The sequence below is a fragment of the Oryza sativa genome, chromosome 6, assembly GCF_034140825.1.
Source record: "Oryza sativa Japonica Group chromosome 6, ASM3414082v1".
NCBI lineage: Eukaryota > Viridiplantae > Streptophyta > Magnoliopsida > Poales > Poaceae > Oryza > Oryza sativa.
In genome coordinates this window covers 22,758,291-22,785,252 of record NC_089040.1, presented here as the reverse complement: position 1 = coordinate 22,785,252, position 26,962 = coordinate 22,758,291, and the positions used below count along the sequence as shown (strand labels likewise).

Here is a 26,962-nt window from a genome sequence, read left to right as displayed (position 1 = left end):
GTCCCGCGCGTCAGCCGCACCCGCGGGCGCGGGCGGCTGACGGCCGGGCCCACTTGGCAGCCGCGAGGGCGCGCCCGAGGGCGGCCTCGCCGGCGCGGCCGACGGGAGCGGCGCGCACCCGCGCCCCGATGGTCGCCGCCGGCGACCAACGGCGCGGCGGAGTGGCACCCGAGAGAGAGGAGGGAAGGGGGAAACGAAGGGGACGGTCCACGGCTCACCCCGAGACAGCGAAGGCGGCGGAAACGGCGGACGGAGCGGAGGAAGACGGCGGCGCGGCTCGGGATGACGATGACGGCGGCGCTCCGACGGTCGGCGAGCGAAACGGAGGCGCGGACGAGGTCGACGGCGATGCGGCGATGCCGAGGGAGGTGGCGCCGAGCCGGGAGGAAGACCGGAGCGACGGCGGCGGCGAACCGGAGCGGAGGAAGGCGACGGCGCGGTTCGGGTTGCCGAGGGCGACGGTGCTCCGGCAGTCGACGGACGAAGCGGAGCGGCGGACGGGGTCGGCGGCAACACGGCGAAGCGAATGGAGGTGTCGCCGAGTAAGGAGGAAGTCCGGAGCGGCGGCGGCGGCGGAACGGAGCTCGGCGGCGACGGCGAAGAGAGAGGTGCACGGCGCGAGCACGAACCCGACGGCGGGAGCAAGCGGCGAACGGCGGAAACGGAGGAGAGAGGCACGGGGGACGATTTTATAGCGCCGAGAGGGAGAGAGGGCGGCCGGGCGAAGGGGGAAACGGCCGCGAAAGATGCGGCCGCCATTGATGCCGGCGAGGTTTAGGGGAAAGATTCCGAGCGAATCCGAGGGAGAGAGAGCGGGAAAAGTGGGGGGAAATGGCGAGGGAATCACGGGGAGTAATTCCCCCCACTTCAATGCGCGCGGGGACGGCGGGATGCGGCGGATTCGGCGGCGGCGGCGGCGCTAGGGCACGGGCGGGCGGCGGCTGCGGCGCGAGGAGGGAGATGACAGGTGGGTCCCACCCGTCAGCGAGAGTGGCGGGCGGGCCCGCCTGTCAGCGGCGCGCGCGCGCGGGGAGCCGATGGGCCGCGGGAGAGGAGAGAGAGAGGGAGAGGGAAGTGGGCCGAGCCGGCCCAAGAGGGAAGGGGGGGGGGAAAAAGAACTTCTTTTAGGGTTTTTCTTTTTATAAAACCTTTTCACTTTGTTTATTTCTTTTCAATTATTATTTGTGCTCTGAAAATTCCACTAAAATTTGAGGGCTCCTTTTAGACCAAGGAGAATTTAACAAAAATTCTCCGGGCCACATTTGAATTTTTCTTGTACGTATTTTAGTGTTTGCCAATTTCTTTTCGAATTTTAATTAATTCTATTATTCCTTTTAGAAGATGATTTTTATTTCGGGATGAATTTATCAGGACGTGACAAATCCACCCCCCTTACAAGAATCTCGTCCCCGAGATTCGAGGAGGCTAGCAAGAAGATAGGTTGGGCGGTCTTCTCTTCTTGTCTGACTTCTTCCGTTGCGTCTTGACGAACTTCCAGCAAAACTTTACCACTCGGAACTGCTTGGCTTGACCTCCTGTTGCGGATGGAATCTTCTTTTCACCTGACTTGGACCAGGGTGCACCTTTTTGGCTGACTCAGACTAGGTTGCGGTAGTTCAGTGATGCTTCCGTTCCAGAACTTCTTATGATTCATATCTTCGGAGTCAGCCTCAGACAAGTTACCACTTCACGTCATGCGTCGAGATCAGCTCGTCATTACTAAGATACCATGCTTGTCATCATAAGGATATCAGGCTTGTCATTTACTTCTAACTTGCCACAAACTGCCTCATATTAGCTTTCCTGGTCTCCGGGTGCTAGCTACTTCTGCTATTCGATTCGAGGGTCGATAACTTTGCCTGCTGGACTTCTTATTGTCTGATCGTTATCCGGCCAAATTTGAAGCTTCGTTGTTAGATGTGATTTTACTCTGACCTCTGTAGACTATCTGCGAACATACCACTTGGTTCATAACTGGGAATAGCTCCCACGAACAAGCAACTCAGATTCACTTTCTTTATGTTCAGTTTACTTTCCGCTATTCTCTTCACGTTGTCATCATTTAGCATTCAACGTATTCCTGTGCACCTTCAGCCTTGATGTGTTCTTTCCCATTGGATCATCTCCCAAGACTTGGCATCACCTGGCAACCGGTGCTTGCACTTTTCACTCCGTGTAGCATCTGATACCGAGTTGAAGATTTCACTCCTTGCCTTCATAGAAACACTTTTACCTAGGTCATCTTGCTTACTTAATGACAAGGTGACTGTTGTGGGGGAGGCAATTACTATCAGGGGTCTTCCTTGAGCGATGCAGAGCATGTTTCTGTTTATCAATCACCTTTCGGCCTACTTCTTTCATGCTAGAGAACATCTTTGCCAATCTCTTTTATCAATCATCTTTCAGCTTATCTCTAACAGGTGGTATTCTTTGATGTGGACTGCGGACGCTTCTGGGGACGATGAGGTCCTTTGGCTTGCTGCCTTTCGGTGAAACCTTGATGTGGTTCGTCAAAAGCTGCACTGACTACCTTCAGGGAAATACATTGCTTGCTATCTGTATTTATGCCACTAGGGTTTAGTGCTTCCTCGAGATGGGGAGCATCCATATTGTTCTTCTGCCATATCACCTTTGACCCTTTTCTGATACCTGGTCGACTAATTACCAACCATCGACTATTATGTTCTCAAATATTGATGTCTCCTGGATCTTCTTAACTGTTTGCAGGTATATCCGAACTTATTAGTGTAGAGGCATGGCAGGTACCCTTATGGGTTTCATCCAACGATCCTTATCTTGACCTGTAAAAGGCGTATCCAAACTCCTACCCCCAACTACTGTCTCATTGGCTTTTTAACCCAACACAGTTTAATTGGTTTTCTTTTCCATCAACAGGTTGGTTATTAACTCGAGGTTGGAACATAATTCCTCTGAAATGAGACCCTAGGTCTCCTTTGTCAGTAAACAATTATACACATGATCACATATCCGCATCTTCCAAAAGAATCCTCTTAGAACTTGTTTTTATTACAAATTTCTCCCATATTACATGAATACAAGGCACTGCCTTAAACAAAAAGGGACGGTGCTTAACATCGGTACATTGTATCCTCAACATGAATCATCCATAAGCATAGCAAGCTCACTGTTTATAGACATGAATATATTTCTGTATTACATGATTGCTGCAAACTTTCGATTACACCATGATAAGTAGCGAACTGGAAACCACAAACATGGCTGCTCATTTTGATTCTGGAGAGATATAGCTGGCATTGTTCTAGTGACTGCATCCTTGATTGGTTCTGTGATGATGTGATAGGACTGCATAATGCTATCATTCACAGGAGAAGCTTCCTTCTGATTGCTGGTTGAAGCGGATGACGGTCTTCTGCTTGGTATCGCCCTCCGGAGGTTGATTGCCCTTGGCTCGGCCTGGAGTAGGTCGGGGAGAGACACAACTTCTTCCATCTACGACAATTCTTTGCTGAGGCTGTCGGTGCAGAGAATGGTTGCTATGATTTATTGCAGAGTCAGGTGCAGCAGGAGGAGCACTGGTGCATTGTTTCTGCTATGGGTTCTGATTAACACGAGGCCTCACGGGTACGGCGTTTGCTCCAGTGACCACAATACGATTGGAATGTCTGCTTCGTGTAAATTGGCGGTAATGTGGAGGTCGATTTTGCCTTGGTTGGGGACAGTTTTTGGAGTAATGCCCTTCTTCACTGCAGTTGTAACAAACAATAACTTTCTTACACTCGGGTTCTTCATCTTGTACTTGATCTCTCAGCTGCTGTATTGGGACTTCCAAAGGTACAACGCAGATACTGGCCTCTGTCTTGTCAGCTGGTGGCTGGGGCTGAAATTGAGCATTGACACCTTGTGGTAGTGCACTCATTGGAGTTGGAGCTGTTGCAACGCGGGCTATAGGACTGCTTCGGGATGCATGGATGACAATTCGCTGAGGAGCAAGCTTCTGATTGCAGGGAGTTGCGTGGACTGACGTGCTGGCAGCTGTGTTTCTTGGTTTTGGGCACTTGTCGGCGAAATGACCCATTCCTTGACAATTGAAGCAACAGATATCTTCCCGGACTCGGCATTTTCTTTTCTCATTTTGATTCCTCTGTCCTGGCACTGGAGTTAGGCTGAAACGGTGATCTTGGCGGGGATTTGTGTTGCCTTGATGCTTCTCTCCGTTGGAACTGGCGGGTTGGTTGGCCATCTTCTTCGTCAGCAGAAGACTGAATTGACAATCTTTTGGTACATGATCAGTTCCTTCACAAAAGAAACAAGTGATCCTGCTCGTTGGACACCTGTCGGGCGGATGGTCTTCCTCACAATGAACGCATATAGTGGCACACGAGCTGGCGACATGACCGATTTCTCCACAACGAGAGCATGCCTTACATTCCATTTCATCTTCATCATCTGAGGAGACTTGATCTGAATCTTCACTATCAGACACTCTACCTCCATTAGCTAAAAGATGCTCTGTCAACTGTGGTGCACCTCGGAAGGTATTTCTTCTCTGACGTCTGGTCATTCCTGGTGGAGGCCATTCTGTGCTAGTAATGATCATCTTACGGACTTCATCTTCAGTTCGCATTGGTGTTTTTCTTTTCTGCTGAGGACGCTCCCTTGCATAGTGCCCTTGCTCATCACACATAAAGCAAATGTTACTTGCTTCTTTTGGGTCAACATGTGGCACGTCACCATGGGTCCTTCGGGATGCTGGCGGCATGCTGACTTGTGGTGTGAGTGCTTGGACTGCCTCCAACTGCACTTGAGGTTGTATTTGACTCAGGTTCAGAATTGGCGTCTGATGCTGCTGTAGTATCTCTATAAGCAATCGGTTCTGGTTAATCAGGTGTTGGACCAGTGTCACACAACTGGTGTCTGGTGCTTCATTCACTCGGGAGCTTGAGGTACCAACGTCCTGACTTCTGACCTTATTGCCTTTCTCATTGTCAGCCATCTGTTGCAAAGATTTGGAGAGGGAGAGAGGGAAAACAAAGGGGAGAGACAGATTAGAAACTAAGGATAGGACCTTAACAGATCTAAGTCTTTTGCTGTTATGATGTATGTTAGGCTTATTCTGCAAGTTGATTAAGCAAACAACCTAGCATGGTTACATCACAACCCACTGATGCAAACCACGCGCTACACACACAAGCAAGGAAACACACGACAAACGAAACACTAGAGGGTGGCTTAGGTTCTGCGACGGGTTCTCCAAGATCTTCACTCCTGCTTCACAGCTGGCTTCACTGCTTCCTCCACTTCACTAGCAGATCCTGCAGTCTTCTGGAGCTTCGGCAAACAACTGACGATGTCTTCTTCTTCGCAAAGCTGACCCTCTAGTACTAGTTGAAATTTGAAGAAGGAAGAAAAGAGTAAACCTTTTGCAAATTGCATTAGGGGAAGGAGAAAAGAGGAACTTTCGCAAATAGTTTTATTTATAAAATATGTCCTTAGGTTTTATCCACTTGGCTTATCCTACAGTCGAGATGGCTCTGATACCAGCTTGTCGCGACCGGGAAAATTTCCTTTTCCCGAACGCTAGTGTATTAATCCCCGTCCCAGGAAAAGCCGGGGTACACCACACAAACATGATATAAAAGACACATCTTTATTATATCGATAATATTTACATTATTACAAAGGCGCTTCAGGCCTGACAATCAAAAATAAACAGCAGCGGACTAGCGGGCCTACGGCTCCATCTTCACAGGCGCTCAACTGGGGTATAAGCCAAGACTCCACCTAAGACATCTTCTCCAAAGCTTCTCTTACTGAAGAGGGGAAAGATTGAGCAAGAATGAGTACAACCACAGTACTCAGCAAGCCACACCGGCGGATGCATAATTAATGCAAGGGGGGTACAAGGGAATAATAATAGGGATTAAGTTTTGCAGTAAACAGCATTTAAAAGTCGCTTGGTTGCCCAAAGCCATTTTGTAAAGACGATTCTAGAGCTACACAGTATTATTAATCAAGGCCGTGAACCTTCACGAACCTGCCTTAACCCAAGGCCTACGATGATTCGGACCGAACTGGCAACCCGACCTGGGTCCCAGCTCGTCCCAAGCCAACCCAGGCCAACCATTCCATATTTTAGTTGTTGAGCCAATTTTAAGAATTAGAACACTGACTTGGGTACATTGCTCGGCTTGCCCATATCCGAGGGCTCGGCTATTCGAATAGATTTACTCTGATCAGAGGTGTACATCTTTACCCACAAGACACATCTTCCTCACGTGTTACCACGTGCCACATACCACCACGGTATACGGACGGAAGACGTGACATAGTTCCCAACCCATCCTAACCATAAACAAGAGTACCGACCCAATCCCACCTGCGGCCGGGATACCCGGGACAGGCAGGCAGAACTGAGCCCCTAGCAGCAGGGCACCAACCCTCTGCCGTACGACATCTCGACTACCGGGCCGCAGCCCGTGTAGCCTTCATTTGCCCTGGAGAATGTCCATCGACGCCCGACTTCATCCATCTCCAATCCGTGTACTTTTGTTTATGACTAGACTGAGCCACAAACTAAGCCTTACCCATTAGACATGTGGAAGTACGGTAGTGCTTTGCAACAGAGGCCCGAGCTTAATCCTTATAGTGGCCGGGGTGCTACTTCCCACAACTGGCATGCACCCAAACCCCACCGAAAACAGGTTTTAGGGGTTTTGAAAGAGGAAGAGAGGTGTGTGTCCAATTCCACCATAAACCAACAATTCCATAGTGTCCAAATGATATGAGAATTCCCAAAGTCTAAAGTTATAAAACCACCTAATGTTACCTAATTAAATTGCGAAGCATCTACCTAAAATTGTACTAGTGGTACTATAAATAGAGTACCCACTAGTTGGGGTTTTATTTTCCTAGGGTGAACAAGGTAATAATATCAATAACAATAATATTAAGGTCATAACAAAGGTAAATAGGCATGGCTAAATAAAACAGTGATAACGCGGGAATTTAAACAAAGCGATAATGCAATAATTTAAATCAAAATAATTTTATAAACTGGGATTCAATATGCTCAAGGATGATGTGACTTGCCTTGCTCGCTTTCCCAAACGCCGGCTTCAACTTCCACGAAGAGCGGATCTTCCGAAGCTGCAGCGTCTACACGACCAACGGAAAAGAAAAGGGCTTTTACTCTAATAAACTCCATACAACAACCGAAACAAAGCACAAAAATGGATTCTTGACTTCTTAAGGAAAAATTAGAGACTTGAACGGTCCAATTCCGAGTTCAAATGGTCAAGATATGGCCATTTGAAGTTTATATGCTCTTTAAATGGATATTTGCGAATTTCTTCATTTCAATTTTAAATTAAAAATCGGATTATTGCGTCAGCCGAGGGGCGGGCGCGCGGACCGGGTCCACGGGAGGTGGGGCCCACGCGTCAGCCGCTCGGTCCACGGTGGACCGGGCGCACGCGGCTGGCGGCGGTCGGCGCCGTGGGTCCCGCGCGTCAGCCGCACCCGCGGGCGCGGGCGGCTGACGGCCGGGCCCACTTGGCAGCCGCGAGGGCGCGCCCGAGGGCGGCCTCGCCGGCGCGGCCGACGGGAGCGGCGCGCACCCGCGCCCCGATGGTCGCCGCCGGCGACCAACGGCGCGGCGGAGTGGCACCCGAGAGAGAGGAGGGAAGGGGGAAACGAAGGGGACGGTCCACGGCTCACCCCGAGACAGCGAAGGCGGCGGAAACGGCGGACGGAGCGGAGGAAGACGGCGGCGCGGCTCGGGATGACGATGACGGCGGCGCTCCGACGGTCGGCGAGCGAAACGGAGGCGCGGACGAGGTCGACGGCGATGCGGCGATGCCGAGGGAGGTGGCGCCGAGCCGGGAGGAAGACCGGAGCGACGGCGGCGGCGAACCGGAGCGGAGGAAGGCGACGGCGCGGTTCGGGTTGCCGAGGGCGACGGTGCTCCGGCAGTCGACGGACGAAGCGGAGCGGCGGACGGGGTCGGCGGCAACACGGCGAAGCGAATGGAGGTGTCGCCGAGTAAGGAGGAAGTCCGGAGCGGCGGCGGCGGCGGAACGGAGCTCGGCGGCGACGGCGAAGAGAGAGGTGCACGGCGCGAGCACGAACCCGACGGCGGGAGCAAGCGGCGAACGGCGGAAACGGAGGAGAGAGGCACGGGGGACGATTTTATAGCGCCGAGAGGGAGAGAGGGCGGCCGGGCGAAGGGGGAAACGGCCGCGAAAGATGCGGCCGCCATTGATGCCGGCGAGGTTTAGGGGAAAGATTCCGAGCGAATCCGAGGGAGAGAGAGCGGGAAAAGTGGGGGGAAATGGCGAGGGAATCACGGGGAGTAATTCCCCCCACTTCAATGCGCGCGGGGACGGCGGGATGCGGCGGATTCGGCGGCGGCGGCGGCGCTAGGGCACGGGCGGGCGGCGGCTGCGGCGCGAGGAGGGAGATGACAGGTGGGTCCCACCCGTCAGCGAGAGTGGCGGGCGGGCCCGCCTGTCAGCGGCGCGCGCGCGCGCGGGGAGCCGATGGGCCGCGGGAGAGGAGAGAGAGAGGGAGAGGGAAGTGGGCCGAGCCGGCCCAAGAGGGAAGGGGGGGGAAAAAGAACTTCTTTTAGGGTTTTTCTTTTTATAAAACCTTTTCACTTTGTTTATTTCTTTTCAATTATTATTTGTGCTCTGAAAATTCCACTAAAATTTGAGGGCTCCTTTTAGACCAAGGAGAATTTAACAAAAATTCTCCGGGCCACATTTGAATTTTTCTTGTACGTATTTTAGTGTTTGCCAATTTCTTTTCGAATTTTAATTAATTCTATTATTCCTTTTAGAAGATGATTTTTATTTCGGGATGAATTTATCAGGACGTGACAATTCTCTCCATCCATCCCCAAAGTCAGGTCACTCTGCCTCAATCTCTCAAGATCCATGGCGAAACAAGCTGGATCTTCTTCCTCCGTCCACTCAAATACTCCACCCCGTTCACTCTCGCATTCGTCGGGCGGCCTTTGTCCACCACAGCTGAAGTGTTCTTGTGGTGAGCCCATTGCAACCTTCACCTCTGGAACACCACGAAACCCTGGGAGGCATCCACATTGGATTCCACATCCGCTGGATCTATCATTCTACAGAAGGGTGAATGCACAGATCAAATGTCGTCCCAAAAAAAAAGAGAAGGCGTTCGTCGGAGGAGGAAATCAGAAATTATAGATCTACAACCAAATCGAACAACCAAACGAAATGCAGAGAGAGGATGAAACACACCTTCCCAAGAAGTTAACATGGCCGTGGTCCATGCTGGCCATAAGTCGGAGGAATGACTGACCTGAATCCATTGGATCCATTGAAATCCACTACGGGGGTGAGGGAGGTACTGCTGAAAAATGGGGTTTTGAAGAGAAGAACGCAAGAGAGGAAAAATGGGGTTTTGAAGAGAAGAACGCAAGAGAGGAATAGTAAGGTCTTCTGCTTTTTTTCAAACAGTTGAGAGGTTGTGTATGAGGTAGAAGAAGAAGAGCTCATAAAGCGTGAGCAACAGAGAAGAAATGCATTTAGTAGTCTGACTAGTGCAGAACCCATCAACTTTTTTAAATATATCTGGTACAGTATACCTGTCGGTGATATGGGACCGGGAGTATCATGACCAGAGGCTTGAGGCAGACGCAATCGCCCACGTGGCCTGGCACCTTCGGGGACGTCGGGCCCGAGGGTGAGGTGTCCGCCCTCCTCCTGATTTCCCCCGAGGGGGGGTCGGGTTGCGCTTGCCCCGGCCCCGAGGGCCGAGGCACCCCGACCCCTTAAGGAAATCTGCGCCACATATATGGGATAAGTGAGCACAGCTGTGCTCACCTAACAGCATTTATTGCAGTCTGGTCAAGCGTGTCACGCTGCATGCAGCGCAGTACGGCGCGTTCCTTTATCCGGTCTGTGACCAGTCACAGACCGGTCAGATCGCGGGTTAGGTGGCGACTGGCGGTCTGGCGCACGCCTTGCCCCGTCCCGTCAAGACGAAAGCCTCTAGGCACTCGTCTCAAGCCGGAGCTAGCGTGTTATCTCTTAGAGATAACACGTTACCCCTAGTCAGATTTATACCAGGCTTCATCCTAACCATTACAGGCAAGGTGTTACACGAAGAAGGGTAAACATGCACGTTGTTAAACTGACGTGTGGTGGACAAGAATGACCGGTCTGACACTGGTCGCGTCAGCAACGGACAGCCACGATCCCACGTTGCGCCTGTCTCCGCCGGGAGTGGAGGTAGGTGTGGGCTGTCCCATCGGAGTGTCATTCGGACAGCAACCATACCAATCTCCGTCCATAAAGAGAAGAAAAGTCCAGTTTGGAAAGGGAAGGGTGCATGTGGGATCCCCTTGAAGTATAAAAGGAGGACCTTGCCCATAGAGAAAGGGTTGGTTGATTCTGGCCAGATTCAGAGCTTAGAACGGGAGAGAAGTCGGCTCACACTTTGTAGCTCATTCATACACAGATCCACCAAAACACAGGAGTAGGGTATTACGCTTCTCAGCGGCCCGAACCTGTATAGATCGCCGGTGTCTCGCGTTTCTTGCTAGCAGACGATCTTTCCACACACAGAGAGAGAGAGAGCTTGAGATCTCACCCTAAGCCCCCGGCCGAACCGGCAAAGGGGGGCCTGCGCGGTCTCCCGGTGAGGAGCCACGAGCTCCGTCATCTGGCGCGCCAGGTAGGGGGCTCAGCGTGTGTTTTCTGAGCTCTCAGACTCTGCCGTGCGCGTCAAGTTTTTCTTGTTCAGCCTAATGGCCGAGCAAGGAAAAGCGCACGACCTCTCTCCGAGTGTGAGCGGCGACGACGGGGAGCCGAATCCACGCCGTCGAGCTCGTACTCCCCCACCTCCTCCGCGCCAAAGCCCTAAGCAGGGGGAGGCGCTTGAGAGGGTCGACAAATCCGTGGCATCACCAGCCGCGGGTGATGCAGGAAAACGGCGAGATGGGGAGCGTCGCCTCCTCGTCTACGGCGACGGCAGCACGCCTCAGGGTGCGCTTCAGGCTGCTGGCGCGCTCCTACGACACCCGCCGGTCGTCCATGACCCGGAGTCTCCAGCCCAACGATGGCTGGAAGACGTGGCCAACTTGGTCATGACGGCACAGCAGCGCCTGGGTGCTGGTGGACGGTCCGCCACCACCAGGACCTCCGGCGCTGCTACCACCGGATCCGTGTCGTCAAGGCGGAGGGCGCGGCGAGCGGCGGCGGCTGCACGGCATTCGGCTGCCACTCCCTCGTCGACACCTTCGACTCGGGAGGATCAGCATGGGGAGCCGGATGCCCGCCTCAACATCGAGCGTCGGCGTAATAGCCGGCGTACTCCCCGTGCAACGGAGGGCGCCTCCTCGTCCAGAGTGTCACCTCGACATGGACGTGAGGATCAGCCCTCCGTGCCCCCGGCTGGTGGTGTCGGCTGTAGAGCCTTTGTGGCGAGTCTTCGGAATGTCCGTTGGCCCCCAAGGTTCCGGCCCACCATCACCGAGAAGTACGATGGGAGCGTCAACCCCACCGAGTTTCTTCAGGTCTATACGACCGGGATCGAGGCCGCTGGGGGTGACGACAGGGTCATGGCGAACTTCTTTCCCATGGCCCTAAAAGGACAGGCGCGGGGTTGGCTAATGAACTTGCCACCCGCGTCGGTCCACTCCTGGGAAGATTTGTGCCAACAGTTCACCATGAACTTCCAAGGCACATATCCGCGCCCAGGCGAAGAAGCGGACTTGCATGCAGTACAGCGAGGCGATGATGAGTCGCTTCGCTCGTACATTCAGCGGTTTTGCCAAGTCCGCAATACTATACCATGCATCCCTGCACACGCGGTGATCTACGCGTTCAGGGGGGGCGTGCGGCACAACCGCATGCTCGAAAAGATCGCTTCCAAGGAGCCCCAGACTACCGCGGAGCTTTTTCAGCTCGCGGACCGAGTGGCTCGTAAGGAGGAAGCGTGGACATGGAACTCCTCCGGTTCCGGAGTGGCAGCTCCGGCCGCCCCCGGATCCGCCGCTCAGACAGGGCGGCGTGACAGGAGGAGGAAGAAGAGGTCGGACCGTTCCGGCGACGAGGGTCATGTCCTCGCCGTCGAGGGCGCTTCGCGGGCCACTCGAAAGGGGAGGCCTGCGAGCGACAAAAAGAAAGAGGCTGGTACTCCCAGCAGGGAGCGCCCCGCCGGCAGGTGGTGCTCCGTCCACAACACCTCCCTCCACGATCTCGCGGACTGTCGTGCAGTCAAAAATCTGGCTGAGCGAACGAGGAAGTGGGAGGAGGACAGGAGGCAGGAACGCCGTGAGGGCAAGTCCCCGGCGGTTCCTTCCGGCAAATGGCGAAGTGAGGCCAAGCAGAAGGCCCCCGCTGTTGACATCGGTGATGGTGATGATGACCTAGGTTTCCAAGAACCTGGGGCCACCATTGCCACCGTCGATGGAGGAGCGTGTGCGCACGTCTCTCGCCGGAGCTTCAAGGCTATGAAGCGAGAGCTTCTGGCCATGGCCCCTACTCATGAGGCGATGCGTCGGGCGCGGTGGTCGGAGGTTGCTCTCACTTTCGACCAGACCGACCACCCACCGTGCATTGCCCGGGGAGGGCAGGTTGCGATGGTGGTTTCCCCCACCATCTGCAACGTGAAGTTGGGGCGTGTCCTCATAGATGGAGGAGCGGCTCTCAACATCCTTTCCCCCGCGGCCTTTGATGCTATCAAGGCCCCGGGGATGGTGCTCCAGCCGTCTCAACCAATCATCGGTGTGACGCCGGGGCACACGTGGCCATTAGGTCACATCGACCTACCGGTCACCTTCGGTGGACCCGCCAACTTCCGCACGGAGCGGGTGAGCTTCGATGTGGCGGACCTCAGTCTGCCCTACAACGCGGTCCTAGGGAGGCCCGCGTTGGTGAAGTTCATGGCGGCGGTCCACTACGCCTACCTCCAGATGAAGATGCCGGGCCCCGGTGGTCCCATCTCTGTCCATGGCGATCTTAAAGTCGCGCTCGCTTGCATGGAGCAGCGCGCCGACCGCCTCGCTGCTGCGTCCAAGCCCGAGGGTGGTGACGAGAGGCTTGGCCCCTCTGCCCCCACCGCCCCGAGGCAGCGGATGGCCACATGCGACGAGGTCCCGGTCAAGGAGATTGCCTTGGGCGACGGCCCATCCAAGACCACACGGATCGGTGGTCTTCTGGATGGCAAATAGGAAGACGCGCTCATCTACTTCCTGCGGGCAAACGCTGATGTCTTCGCATGGAGACCAGCGGATATGCCCGGGGTCCCCAGGGAGGTGATTGAGCACCGTCTCGCCGTGCGGCCGGGCGCAAGGCCGGTCCGGCAGAAAGTGCGGCGGCAGGCCCCGGAGCGTCAAGCCTTCATCCGCGAGGAGGTGGCTAGACTTTTGGAGGCCGGGTTCATCCGTGAGGTCATCCATCCGGAGTGGCTGGCGAACCCGGTGGTCGTTCCCAAGGCGAACGGCAAGCTTCGGATGTGCATCGACTACACCGACCTTAACAAGGCATGTCCTAAGGACCCTTACCCCCTGCCTCGCATAGATCAGATTGTCGACTCCACTGCGGGGTGCGACCTTTTGTGTTTTCTAGATGCATACTCTGGTTATCATCAGATTCGCATGGCTAGGGAGGATGAGGAAAAAACTGCGTTCATTACCCCCGTAGGAACCTATTGTTATACATCAATGCCCTTCGGGTTAAAGAATGCAGGTCCTACTTTTCAGCGTACTACTCGAATTTCTTTGGGTAGCCAAATAGGACGTAATGTTGAGGCGTATGTCGATGACTTGGTCGTAAAAACGCGCAACCAAGAGACCTTACTCTCAGATCTAGCGGAAACTTTTGAGAACCTCCGCTCCGCCCACATAAAGCTGAACCCCGATAAGTGTGTGTTTGGTGTACCTGCGGGCAAGCTTCTCGGGTTCTTGGTCTCTGCCCGAGGCATCGAGGCCAACCCCGAGAAGATTCGAGCTATTGAGCGGATGCGCCCCCCCAGCAAACTTAGGGATGTGCAATGCGTCGCCGGTTGCATGGCCGCCCTAAGTCGTTTCATATCAAGGCTGGGAGAGAAGGCGCTACCCTTGTTTAAGCTCCTCAAGCGCTCGGGGCCGTTTACTTGGACGGAGGAAGCTGAAAATGCCCTTGCCCAGTTGAAGGCGTATCTCAGCTCTCCTCCAGTTCTAGTCGCCCCGGAGCCAAATGAGTCCCTGCTACTTTACTTAGCGGCGACCCCCCAAGTAGTTAGTGCAGCGTTAGTTGTGGAGCGCGATGAGGATAATCCTCATTCTGCGCACCCCCACTCTGTGCCGACTTGGCCCGGGAGCAGGCAGGGAGGAGAGGCCCCCGAGTCGAACGGTGGCCTAAGGCCCCCAACGACCGGAGTCGGCCCTCTGCCCGCTTGTCAGACGGTGCCGGGTGCCCCCGACCCTCAGGAAGGCCCCGAGGCCACTGCGGGAAGGCCGCACTTATCGCCCTTTGGCCCCGAGGCTAACCCTGTGCTGACTCGACCCGGGAGAGAGCAGGGAGAAGAGGCCCCCGAGCCGAAAGGAGGCCTGAGGCCCCTGACGACCGGAGCTGGCCCTTTGCCCGCTTGTCCGATGACGCCAGGAGCCCCCGACCCCCAGGACGGCCCCGAGGCCACTGTGGGAAGGCCGCTCCTGTCGTCCTCCGACCCCGAGGTCATCGGCACAGAAGACGAGTGCGTCCTGAGGGGCCACTTGGACGAAGAACGCCCCGGGGGTACGGCCCCTAGCGAAGAGGATCGGCCCCGCCGAAAGGTGCAGCGGCCTGTCTACTTTGTTAGTGAGGCCCTCCGGGACGCCAAGACCCGATACCCACAGGCCCAGAAGATGCTTTACGCTATTCTGATGGCCTCGAGGAAACTGCGCCATTATTTCCAGGCGCATCGGGTCACTGTGGTTACGTCTTACCCCCTCGGTCAAATCTTGCATAATCGAGAGGGTACAGGACGAGTGGTAAAATGGGCAATCGAGCTTTCTGAGTTCGATCTGCACTTTGAACCACGCCACGCTATTAAGAGCCAGGCCCTCGCCGATTTTGTGGCAGAGTGGACCCCGGCTCCAGAGACCGTCTCAATGCCCGAGGCCAGCACGAACCCCTCACAGCTGCCTCAAACCGCCCACTGGGTGATGCAGTTCGACGGCTCTCTGTCTCTCCAGGGCGCCGGTGCAGGGGTCACGTTGACCTCTCCGAACGGAGACGTCCTCAGATACTTGGTCCGTCTCGACTTTCGAGCGACTAACAATATGGCAGAGTACGAGGGACTCCTTGCCGGACTCAGAGTGGCGGCCGGACTGGGGATCCGCCGCCTCCTGGTGTTAGGCGACTCTCAGCTGGTTGTTAACCAAGTCTGTAAGGAGTACCGGTGCTCTGACCCGCAGATGGACGCCTACGTGCGCCAAGTACGGCGTATGGAGCGCCATTTTGACGGGATAGAGCTTCGGCATGTGCCCAGACGGGATAACATGATAGCCGACGAACTCTCACGGCTCGCGTCCTCGCGAGCCCAGACCCCACCGGGCGCCTTTGAAGAAAGGCTTACCCAGCCGTCGGCGCGACCCGACCCCTTAGGGGAGACGGATGCGCCTGACCGGCCCCCGAGGCCCGTCGGAGTCCAGGCCTCGGGACCCGAAGGGAGCGCTCCAAGCTCCCTTAGATTGATTGCTTGGATCTCTGAGATCCAAACATACCTCACAGATAAGACTCTACCTGAGGACCGCGAAGGGAGTGAACGCGTACAACGCATTTCCAAACGCTATGTGCTGGTAGAAGGGACCCTCTATCGGCGCGCGGCTAACGGAATCCTCCTGAAGTGCATTCCTCAGGAACAAGGCGTTGAGCTTCTTGCTGACATCCATGAGGGCGAGTGCGGAGCCCATTCCGCCTCGCGCACCCTGGTTGGCAAGGCCTTTCGTCAAGGATTTTATTGGCCGACAGCTCTCAATGACGCAGTCGATCTGGTCCGGTGATGCAGAGCGTGTCAGTTCCACGCCAAGCAAATCCATCAGCCGGCCCAGGCCCTGCAGATCATACCACTGTCATGGCCATTTGCTGTCTGGGGGCTTGATATCCTGGGACCGTTCAAACGGGCCCCGGGCGGGTTTGAGTATCTGTATGTTGCGATCGACAAGTTCACTAAGTGGCCCGAGGCTTATCCGGTTGTCAAGATCGATAAGCACTCTGCTCTTAAATTCATTAAGGGCATCACGGCCCGTTTTGGAGTGCCTAACCGTATTATTACGGATAATGGCACCCAATTCACTAGTGAACTCTTCGGCGACTACTGCGAAGACATGGGCATCAAGCTCTGCTTCGCCTCACCTGCTCACCCCAGAAGCAATGGCCAAGTGGAGCGCGCCAATGCAGAAATCCTCAAAGGCCTTAAAACCAAGACCTTCAATATTCTCAAGAAGCACGGCGATTCATGGATCGAGGAGTTGCCAGCGGTGCTCTGGGCGAACCGAACCACACCAAGCCGAGCGACCGGGGAAACGCCTTTCTTCCTCATCTACGGCGCAGAAGCGGTTCTCCCATCTGAGCTCACCCTGAGGTCTCCTCGGGCCACCATGTACTGCGAGGCTGATCAAGATCAGCTTCGCAGAGATGACCTCGACTACTTAGAAGAGCGAAGGCGGCGCGCGGCCCTCCGAGCCGCGCGCTACCAGCAGAGCCTGCGGCGCTACCATCAGCGCCATGTCCGGGCCCGATCACTCTGCGTCGACGACCTCGTCCTACGCCGCGTTCAAACGCGTGCTGGATTGAGCAAGCTCTCACCAATGTGGGAGGGTCCGTATCGAGTGATCGGTGTCCCCCGGCCGGGCTCGGTACGGCTGGCCACGGGCGACGGCACGGAGCTGCCAAACCCGTGGAACATTGAACACCTTCGTCGCTTCTACCCCTGAAGGGGGGGGGTCGGGTGTTAGGTTTTGGCTCGGGCCAACCCCGCACCCCCCTCGGGTGTGCAGGATTGGCCGGGGGCTACCACACATGCACATACATATATTCCTTTTCCTCTTTTTTCAACATTTCAATAGAAGCCTTTTCAATTTCCTAAAGGTTGTGTCTGTGCTGTTCTTTCCTTTTGAAGAATCTTGACTTAAAATAAGGTCACTCGTACTCAACCTTGCCCTCGGGGGTTCGGTTCGGTCAGCTAAAATCGCCAAACGGGGCCCAGAACCGAGCCGTGCCCCGGGGCGTGGTGAACTCCGGGGGGGAATCGGCAAAAACCCACAATCGGGTCACCCATACCCCTCGGTCACCACGTTCCCGGCCTGGCCAGTCTCGACATGTGGATCTCCCCAGGCACTAGCCCCGACCCGAGCCATTCGAGGACTGGGACTTGGGCACGAGCCCTTATTTCAAGCTAAGGCGCAAAAGGACCATGGCACAGATCATCCTCATCTCGTATGTATAGCAAAATAAAACTAACACAAAAATTTTTCATCATTTCTGATTGCAGATTAAGTTAATTTGTACAAAAAAGAGGCATGAAGGCCTTAGAAGAAAGAAAAAGAAAAAAAAAAGATTGGCGGGGGCCTGGGGGCTCATTCTGACGCGCCCGGGTCGCCGGCCTCGTCGCCACCGTCGTCCTCACCGCTGGCATCGCCCTCCTCGTCGGAGCTGGGGGCGAACGCGAGCCGAGGGGCCGAGCCCTCGAAGCCGTTGACGATGTGGTCGGCGGCATCCCGGACGCGCGCGCGCGCGTCGTCCTCGGTCCCGGGAGGGAACTCCTCCAGCGCCATCCATGGAGAGAAGTTGGGGTCCCGGGCCTGGTAACTCGCCAGTACGAGTTCGACCGCCCCCCGGGCGAGGTCCCTCGAGGACGACTTGATGGTCTTCTCGAGCTCCTCGGGGAGTTGTTCGAGGACCCAGGCCATCCTGTTGAGGTGCGGAGCGAGGCCTTCCAGGTTGGCGGGGCGCATCCTCGTCTGGCCTTTCCAGAGGCCCGCTTGCCGACCGGCGCGATCCATGCGAGAGACCGAGTCCCAAAGCATGTCGGGCCCCATCTCGCCCGCCAAGCGGAGGGCCTCGGCCTCCCCGATGGAGGAATCTAGTGCGCGCTGCATGTCAGCGACGGTGTGTTCGGCAGCCGCGAGGCGAGCGGCTAAGTCGCTTTCGCCCGCAGCCGCCCCACCGACGCGCGCCCTTGCGTCCAGCTCTTTTGCCCGCGCCTCGAGGTCGGCAGCCCGCTGCTCCAGTGCGGCTCTCTCGGCGCGGACGCATTCAAGATTGCGGCGCGCCTGCTCCTCCTGCGCCGCCTCGCGAAGGGACAGGCTGTCCGCCAGCCGTTTGGTCGTGGCCTCAGCCTCCTCGAGAGCTCGCTCCCGCTCAGCGAGTGCGTCCTCGCGGAGGCGGAGCGCGCACTCCTCCTCGGCGCAGGCGGCCTCGTGCGCCGCCAGCGTCGCCTCCCGGAGAACAGCGGCGGCCTCGCGGTCCGTCAAGCCCCTCTCCACGGCGCCGGCGTGTTCTTCCAGCGCCATGGCACGGGCCTCAAGGGCCTCCTCGCGCCGCCGAGACGCCGCTTCAGTCTCCGTTACCCGCCGCTCTCGGGCAGCGGCGGAGTCAAGGACCCCTTGGGCGGCGTCGAGCTTTTTCTTCAGCTCCGCCTCCCAGCTTGCGTGCTGAAGGCGGAGGGCGTCTTGCGCCTCGATCATCGCGGTGGTGGCGATAAGGGCGGCCTCTCGCTCCTCCTCCACCTCTCGGGCGATCTCCGCCAGCGCCGCCTTGCGGGCTTCAAGCTCCGAGATGTGGCGGCGGTGAGCCTTACGGCCCACCTCCACCATGGCGTCCACCGAGCGCCGCCCCTCCTCAACGCGTGCCCATGCGGCCTCGAGCTCCGCTCGTTCCGCGCGCAGGGCCTCCACTTGGGCGCTAAACCCATCCAGCACCGCGGTGTTTGCAGCGGCCAAGGCCTGCAGAATGGGCTCGGCGCTCAGCGGGGCGACGGAAGATGAGGAGAAGAGCCGCCTTGGAGAGAAGGCGATGCGGCTCGGCCCCCCGGAGGACGTGCTGGGCTCGGGGATGTCCCCCGGACCCGTTTGATCCTGGGCGTCGCCCGGGGAGGTGGGCCCAGGCGATGTGCCCGCGGCCTCGTCGCGAGCCTCCCCGAAGGCTGTCGCCTGAGGGTTGCCCGAGGGAGTGGGCCCAGTTGACACGCCAGCAGCAGCTGTTGCCTCAGCCTGGCGAGCCCGGGCGGCCTCCTCCTTAGCGGCTTCCGCAGCCCGGGCGGCCTCCTCCCGAGCAGCTTCCTCCGCTTGGCGAATCCGGGCGGCCTCCCGGGCGGCCTCTTCAGCTTCCCGAAGGCGGTCTGCGGCTTCACGCCGGTCAGATTCTCGCCTCCGCTCCTCTGCGGCCGCTGGATCTTCGGCCTCGGACTGGCCGGACTTGGGGTGGCGGGAGGAATGCGACGGGACATCGCTGAAGCAGAAGAAAAAACCAGAAGACGAACAATATGAGTAGGAAAAAACTTCTTTTTGGGAGAAAGATGGTTGCAATGAGAGTGAGACGAACCTGCGAGGGGGTCGGTTAAATGACCACCTTGGAGGGGAAATCAGGTTTCCCCGGCATGGTTCCGTCTCCCCCGTCTTTCGGAGCCGCTTCTTCTTGCGCTCCCCCTCGGGCTGCAACGTCGGCGCGGCCCCCTCCGGGCGCCGACTGCTGGCGCGCGCCGCCCCGCCCCCTCGGGGAGGAGATGTGGGAGGTGTTCCTCCCAGCTTCCTCTTCCCCTGGGCGTCGGCAGGGCGGCTGCTCCCCGAGCCCCCGACGCGGGGCCCAGAAGCACGACCCCCTCCTGGGGCAGATTGTTCCCCCCGGCGGCGCTCGCCCGCGCCGTCGTGGCCCTTAGGGGCTCTCTCCTCTGAGGCCCCGACCCCCATCATAATGGTTAGAATGGAGGCGCGGTCGGGATCGCTGCAGAGGGGGAGGATCTCATGAGGAATGCGAGACGCCTCCACGGAGCTAAGATTCAGCACCCTTTGGACCACGATCTTGAAGTCCTCGGGAGCCCAATCCCATCTGGCTCCCTGGTGGGTCCGCATGTAGTCTTCAGACCCAGTGTACTCCCAGGCGCTCCGGGCGCGCCGTTGGAGCGGCGCAATCCGGCGACGGAGGTAATCGCCGTACACCATGGCCCCGGTGAGCCCCTGGGATCGCAGGCCCGCCAGGCGGTCGAGGACGGCGTCGTACTCCTCCCCCAGATCTACCGGCGCCCGCCAGCTGGAGACCTGCGCCGGGGGCTGGCTTGGAAGTCGGAGGCGCGCTTCGTTGGCGAGGGGGGTGTAGAACCAGTCGCTCTTCCAGTCGTCCCACTTCTTGCGGAGGACGCAGGGGATGTAGCGGTTCAACACCGGCCCCCGCGGCTGGAAGTAGCAGCCGCCAACCACCGACGGCGGTGACACCGACTGCACGGTGAAGAACCACCGGAACAGCTGAAGAGAGGGGCGCACCCCAATGAACATCTCGCACAGGTGTGCGAAGATGGCCAATGTCATCACCGCATTGGGGGTGAGGTGCGCCATCTGGAGATCGTAGAACTCCAGGACATCCATGAAGAAATGAGAAAATGGCGGGACCAGCCCAGCCATCGCGAAGGGGAGGAAGAAGATGGACCGCCCCGGGTAGTCTGGTGCCGGGCGCCCCTCGCCCAGCATCACTATCTCCCGACCGGTGGCGGACTCCGGCATGAAGCGGCGCGGCAGTCCGGCGTGCCTCTCGTTCACAATGCGGGAAGGCGGAAGTACACTGCCGTCGAGCAAAGCGGAGCCCCGTGCCATGGCGGTGGAGGAAGAGATGATTGAGAACGAGCGCGTGTGGCGAAAGTAGGGCGTAGCAGAGAAAGAGTTAGAGCTCAGGCGGCGAAGGCAAGAGGGACAATGGCGAAAGGAAGGGAGCAAATCCTTTTCTCGATGCTTTTATACCCTTGCCATCGCTGGGCCTGGCTCCTCGTTTCTCGCGCCCACTACCTCGCTCCCTCGTATCTCGCTATCTCGCTCCCTCGTTTCCCGTGCCCACGCTTCCACTAATCCCATTCGCCCGCTTACGGCGCATGAAGTGGATATGCGGTTGTGGCAATCGAAACGGATTGTATCGTGCGCGCATTAATTACGCTCGCCGACCGAAGCGGCGTTACCGTATCTCCGAGCGAGACAAATCTGCTCACCCAGATTCGCGCGCTGCTCAAGTGATGTGGCAGTCTTGAATAGACCGCCCATTATGGACAACCAAAGTTACCAATACCAATGTGCATGGATTGAGACCGTTGGGTATTTTGCCCAACTATGGAGACCGGTCCCACCTGTCACCAGGCTTTAGGGGTGGCGTCACGCCTGACCGCTTCCCTTGGGAAGGAAAATTGCTCTGGCATAACGCCGGGGGCTACTGTCGGTGATATGGGACCGGGAGTATCATGACCAGAGGCTTGAGGCAGACGCAATCGCCCACGTGGCCTGGCACCTTCGGGGACGTCGGGCCCGAGGGTGAGGTGTCCGCCCTCCTCCTGATTTCCCCCGAGGGGGGGTCGGGTTGCGCTTGCCCCGGCCCCGAGGGCCGAGGCACCCCGACCCCTTAAGGAAATCTGCGCCACATATATGGGATAAGTGAGCACAGCTGTGCTCACCTAACAGCATTTATTGCAGTCTGGTCAAGCGTGTCACGCTGCATGCAGCGCAGTACGGCGCGTTCCTTTATCCGGTCTGTGACCAGTCACAGACCGGTCAGATCGCGGGTTAGGTGGCGACTGGCGGTCTGGCGCACGCCTTGCCCCGTCCCGTCAAGACGAAAGCCTCTAGGCACTCGTCTCAAGCCGGAGCTAGCGTGTTATCTCTTAGAGATAACACGTTACCCCTAGTCAGATTTATACCAGGCTTCATCCTAACCATTACAGGCAAGGTGTTACACGAAGAAGGGTAAACATGCACGTTGTTAAACTGACGTGTGGTGGACAAGAATGACCGGTCTGACACTGGTCGCATCAGCAACGGACAGCCACGATCCCACGTTGCGCCTGTCTCCGCCGGGAGTGGAGGTAGGTGTGGGCTGTCCCATCGGAGTGTCATTCGGACAGCAACCATACCAATCTCCGTCCATAAAGAGAAGAAAAGTCCAGTTTGGAAAGGGAAGGGTGCATGTGGGATCCCCTTGAAGTATAAAAGGAGGACCTTGCCCATAGAGAAAGGGTTGGTTGATTCTGGCCAGATTCAGAGCTTAGAACGGGAGAGAAGTCGGCTCACACTTTGTAGCTCATTCATACACAGATCCACCAAAACACAGGAGTAGGGTATTACGCTTCTCAGCGGCCCGAACCTGTATAGATCGCCGGTGTCTCGCGTTTCTTGCTAGCAGACGATCTTTCCACACACAGAGAGAGAGAGAGCTTGAGATCTCACCCTAAGCCCCCGGCCGAACCGGCAAAGGGGGGCCTGCGCGGTCTCCCGGTGAGGAGCCACGAGCTCCGTCAATACCGATGGGACTGCAATACGTAGAGCTGTATTTAGCCTGCAATACAGCATACGAAAAGGATTGGTGCGGGGAAAAGTTGCACAGATCTCGAAAAGGATCGAACGGTAGGGGCTGTAGGGGGATATCCCCTTAGGGGATCAGAATCCCCTTCCCCTATGATGGTTCATTATTCCGGTGAACGCTGCGAACGGCACGGCACGACGGTTCCTCTTGCATGTCAGAGATCAAACACCACGCCGTCCCCAAAACCATCGATAGTTCGATACAAATTAAGACCTTGCCCGTGCATCTGGCAATGCAGTCGCTCCGGTCGAGCTGGACGGCGTAGCAGAAGGCCGGCCGAATTCTCTAGCCGCATCTTCCTAAAATGGTCGAGGAGGCCCTGCGCGGGGGACCCTGATGGCCGAACAGCGGTCAGTACGTTCCAACCCCTCTAGCCGACCTTCTCCTCTATACGAGTATATACGTATATATATGCAATATATACATATGTATATATAAAAATATTTTTTTATTTGTATATATTTTTTATGTATAAAAAATATACAAGTATATATACGGCGTATACAAAGTTTATATACACGTATACAAACTTAGTATATAACATATATAAATTTTATATACGTACGCAGTTGAAAATAAAAAAAATAGTAAATACATCACCTATACAAAGTATGTATAGACGTATAAAAAGTTTGTCTACGCGTGTATATGAACTTTGTATACACGTACAAAAGTTTGTGTATGAGCGTATACAAACTTTTTATACACGCATATAAACTTTGTATCTGTACGTATAAAAAACAAAAAAACCCAAAATAAGAAAAAAAAACCCAAAAAACCAAAGAAAACTGAATAAAAAAAGAAAAAAAAAGTGAAAAACATCCCACGCGCGGCACGGCCCTCCTCTCCGCGCGCCACCTGTCCATCCACGCGGAGGGAGGTGTGCGCGCCTAGTCGCGAATTAGCAATCTTGCCCTGCGCGACGTCGTGCGGTGCGCGACGTCGTGCGGTGCGCGACGCAGTGGAACAGCTCGACTTAGCCGTCTAGCTCGGCCACTTGCAGGCTACAACAACCGTCGACGAGGAGCCATTGAGCGAGCCCTTGTCGGTGGTGGCGGTGGATGTGGAGGCGAGATGCTGGGAGTGGAGGAGGACGCAGCGGGAGACGACCCAGCGGCGTAAGTTCAAGTGTCTTAATTTAGTTTTGGTGATTAATGATAAATCTAATTAATTGAGACTAACATTTTTATGAGTTTTTCTTTGACTAGTCTCATTTGGATATGAAAATAAAAATGATAAAAGGTATGTATTAAATTTCATATATTCTAATTTGGTCTCTCTTATGGATCCAAAATATAGCGTGAGCTCTCTCATTGATTTTGATTGATTATGTGCATATGTGTTCCTTCATATCCATTTGTATACACATCTTGAGGGGGAGCTTATTTTATATTTTGGTTTTTCATAATATCTCTACCTTGATTTGAAATCATCTTTCATCTCACATCTCTATATTGTTTATGTCAGGTTATTATCCATCACCAAAGAGAGAAAAGATTGAAAGATCTTGGATTAAACAATGTGTAATTGTTACTTTAGTGATAAATAATAAACTAATGTTTATGGGATTAACCTCTTTTTTACATAAGTTGTCTACTAGGTTATTTCTCGATAATGAGATGTGGAAGACATGCATTCTTTTGTGATGGACCTTAATCATGACAAGGATGAAATGCATGGAGATAAAACGATATGTACCACTTCTTATCTCCTACTTTTTAATAGGTTCATATATATGATTTCCATATTATTGTCATATAAGTGTGAGACTAATGTTTACTCGAGTCTTATCTTATTTAGTCTTATTTACATTGAGAACATGGAGATCACGAAGGTATGAGTTTTATGTTGGTCTACAACATTATTGTCGAAACATGAATTCGGCAATAATAAAAGGGGGTAGCGTACGAGACCTAAAAGTGGATGGATGCAGAGACAAGGATTTAGACAGATTCAGACCCTCTCAGTGAGAGGTAATACCCTACTCCTGTTTGGGGATTTGAATCCGCCGGGTGTAGTATAGATCTGACGATTATATGTGCTCATGCCTCCTAGAGGGCCTCCTGCCCACCTTATATAGGATGGGGGGCAGGATTACAAGATAGAAACCTTAACCAATACGGTATCGGTTTCCTAAATCTATTTTACAATATTATCAAATCAGAACTTTAGGCCGCTCCATAATATAAAAGAAAACGTAATACCCAAGTCATGATTTGTTACATATTCCATACATAGAAGCTATCCCCTATAATTAGTCAGATAACCATGCCGTGTGGGTATGGGGTACCCATAATCTCCACAATTACTACATACGCTTTTTTTTATGTGTATAGGATAAACCCCCATTGGTCATTCTCTAGTTATGCATACACTTGTCTCTCTTGTATATTCCTTTGTATGCATATATTTAGGGGGAACAAATCCTATACACTCTTGTTGTGCATGTTCTAGATCCATATTGTTCACCTATTATTTATATTGGATCTTTGCATTTGAGCTTGCATGCGAGTACACTTGTGGTGTTAATGAATACTTAACAAACATATACATATCTTTCATATGCAACCAGTTGGTCATCAAGTGGAGGATGACAACCGATTTGTTGGGACTAATGTTCTCCTATGAGCTGTGCAAAGGAATAGGTCCCACTGTGATGAGGATAATGGATGACACCATGGGTTGATGGTCACCAAGCCAAAAGCATTGCCATGTTGATAAGAATGAAATCAAGCTTATGATGAGAAGAAAGTCTTGACAAAGGATGGCCAAGACCTCGGCATAAACATGATTCAACCGAATGGTCACAAGTGTTGATCTTGGTTCAAGCATTGACCCCAAGTTGGATGGTGCAAGGCAAAGGTATAATCGAGCCAAGAATGTTTTCTTAGTCTTTTTTCCCGCTCTTGGTGTTTGGTGTAGACCGGATTTGTTAGATAGGCATCGTACTATCTGGAGGGGTCTATGAAGCGAACATGTGGATGATCTTGTGCCATATTAGTTCATATGCATGTAGGTGAATTCGGTGGGATTGTCTAGCCAAGTGTGAAGTGTGATGAGTTTTCTCAAGTCCCAAACAAAGAGAGAAGTGGGCATGTCTAATAGGAGTGAGTGGCATCTTGTGGGTATGTCCGGTGGATATCCTTTGGAGTGTGAGCCCTTTCTCCCTGAATTAAGTCATGTTTATTGAATGGATTTTTCATGGGTTGGATATCCCTTTGAATAATATTTCCATAGAGTCCAAGAACGTCAAACTCTGAGACACGAGTTAAGAGATATCGCCGTTTTACTGTCGGTGGGTTGTGCTGAAAATCGGCCAGCGGTCAGACCGATCTTTGATGGCCGGTCAGACCGCCTGAAGGACCCGAAAGCCCCCGTGGGCTAGTTTTTCGACTGTTGGACCGAGGGCTGGTCTGACCGGGTTTAGAAGGGCGGTCAGACCGGCAGGCACGTCCTAAAAGGTGTTTTAGCCTCCAACGGCTAGTTTTGGTGGTTAGGGGTATATATACCCACTTCCCAGCAGTAAGGGTAAGGTTTTGGCACTCCATTGCATTATCTTGAACCCTTGCAAGAGCTCTCACACCCTTGTGTACTTAGTTTATTTAGTGAGGTGTTGGAGAGTGAGTTAAGCCAATCCAAGTGCATTACTTCATTGTTAGAGCTAGTGTGGCACTTGATCATCCTTGGCAAGCATCATAGACTTGTTACTCTTGGAGGTTGCCACCTGCTATAGACGGTTTGGAGGAGTTGCCCGGTGACCTCTCCAAGAAGGTTGTGTAGGAGACCCGGTGTTGATTGTGAGTGGCTCGGTGTTCGCCATCTCCGGAGTGGAGGAAGAACAACCATAGTGATAGAGGCTTGGGAGACCACTTCGTGGGCCGGCTTCCACCTTGCCCACCCCTTGACGAAGAGGGCTTGCAGTGGCTTCATGGTTTGAGCGGTGAAGTTGGACTCGCCTCAACGGTGACGTAGGAAGTTGGCAAGCTTCCGAACATCGGGTGAAAAAAATCTTTTGTCACTTGTCTCCTTTATTTTGTGGAAATTTACTTTGCGAAAGTTTACATAGTAGAGTTTATTTGTGCTATTATCACCCTAGGCTTACAAATCTCAACATAGGCTAGATTCTTTGTGCACTTACTTGAGACTAGTTGATTTAGGTTTTGAATTGTGCAAAACCGTTTTGATTTACGCTTCTGCATACAAAACTCGGTTTTAGCCAAAAGTTTTAAAACCGCCTATTCACCCCTCTCTAGTCGGCCTCCTTGATCCTACAAGTGGGAAGAAGGGCGGCAATTGACTTGGAGCATGGTGGGGCAGCCGACGTGGATGGAGGCGCGGTTGCATTAGCACGGCGATTCGGACACCATCAGCTTGTGCTAGCTGCCGCCTGTAGCCAGCTTCGAGTGCTTCTTGTCCCACCTGTCCAA

The 26,962-nt window shown here is 54.6% G+C and overlaps 1 long non-coding RNA gene across 1 annotated transcript; it reads right to left on the bottom strand.

The window, feature by feature from the left end:
- Positions 1-8,819: 8,819 nt before the first annotated feature.
- On the bottom strand, positions 8,820-9,478 carry LOC136356788 (uncharacterized). The gene is made up of 2 exons (XR_010741780.1): positions 9,252-9,478; positions 8,820-9,112 (listed from the first exon to the last, which is right to left on the bottom strand). It is a non-coding gene; the product is annotated as an uncharacterized lncRNA (long non-coding RNA).
- Positions 9,479-26,962: the final 17,484 nt, after the last annotated feature.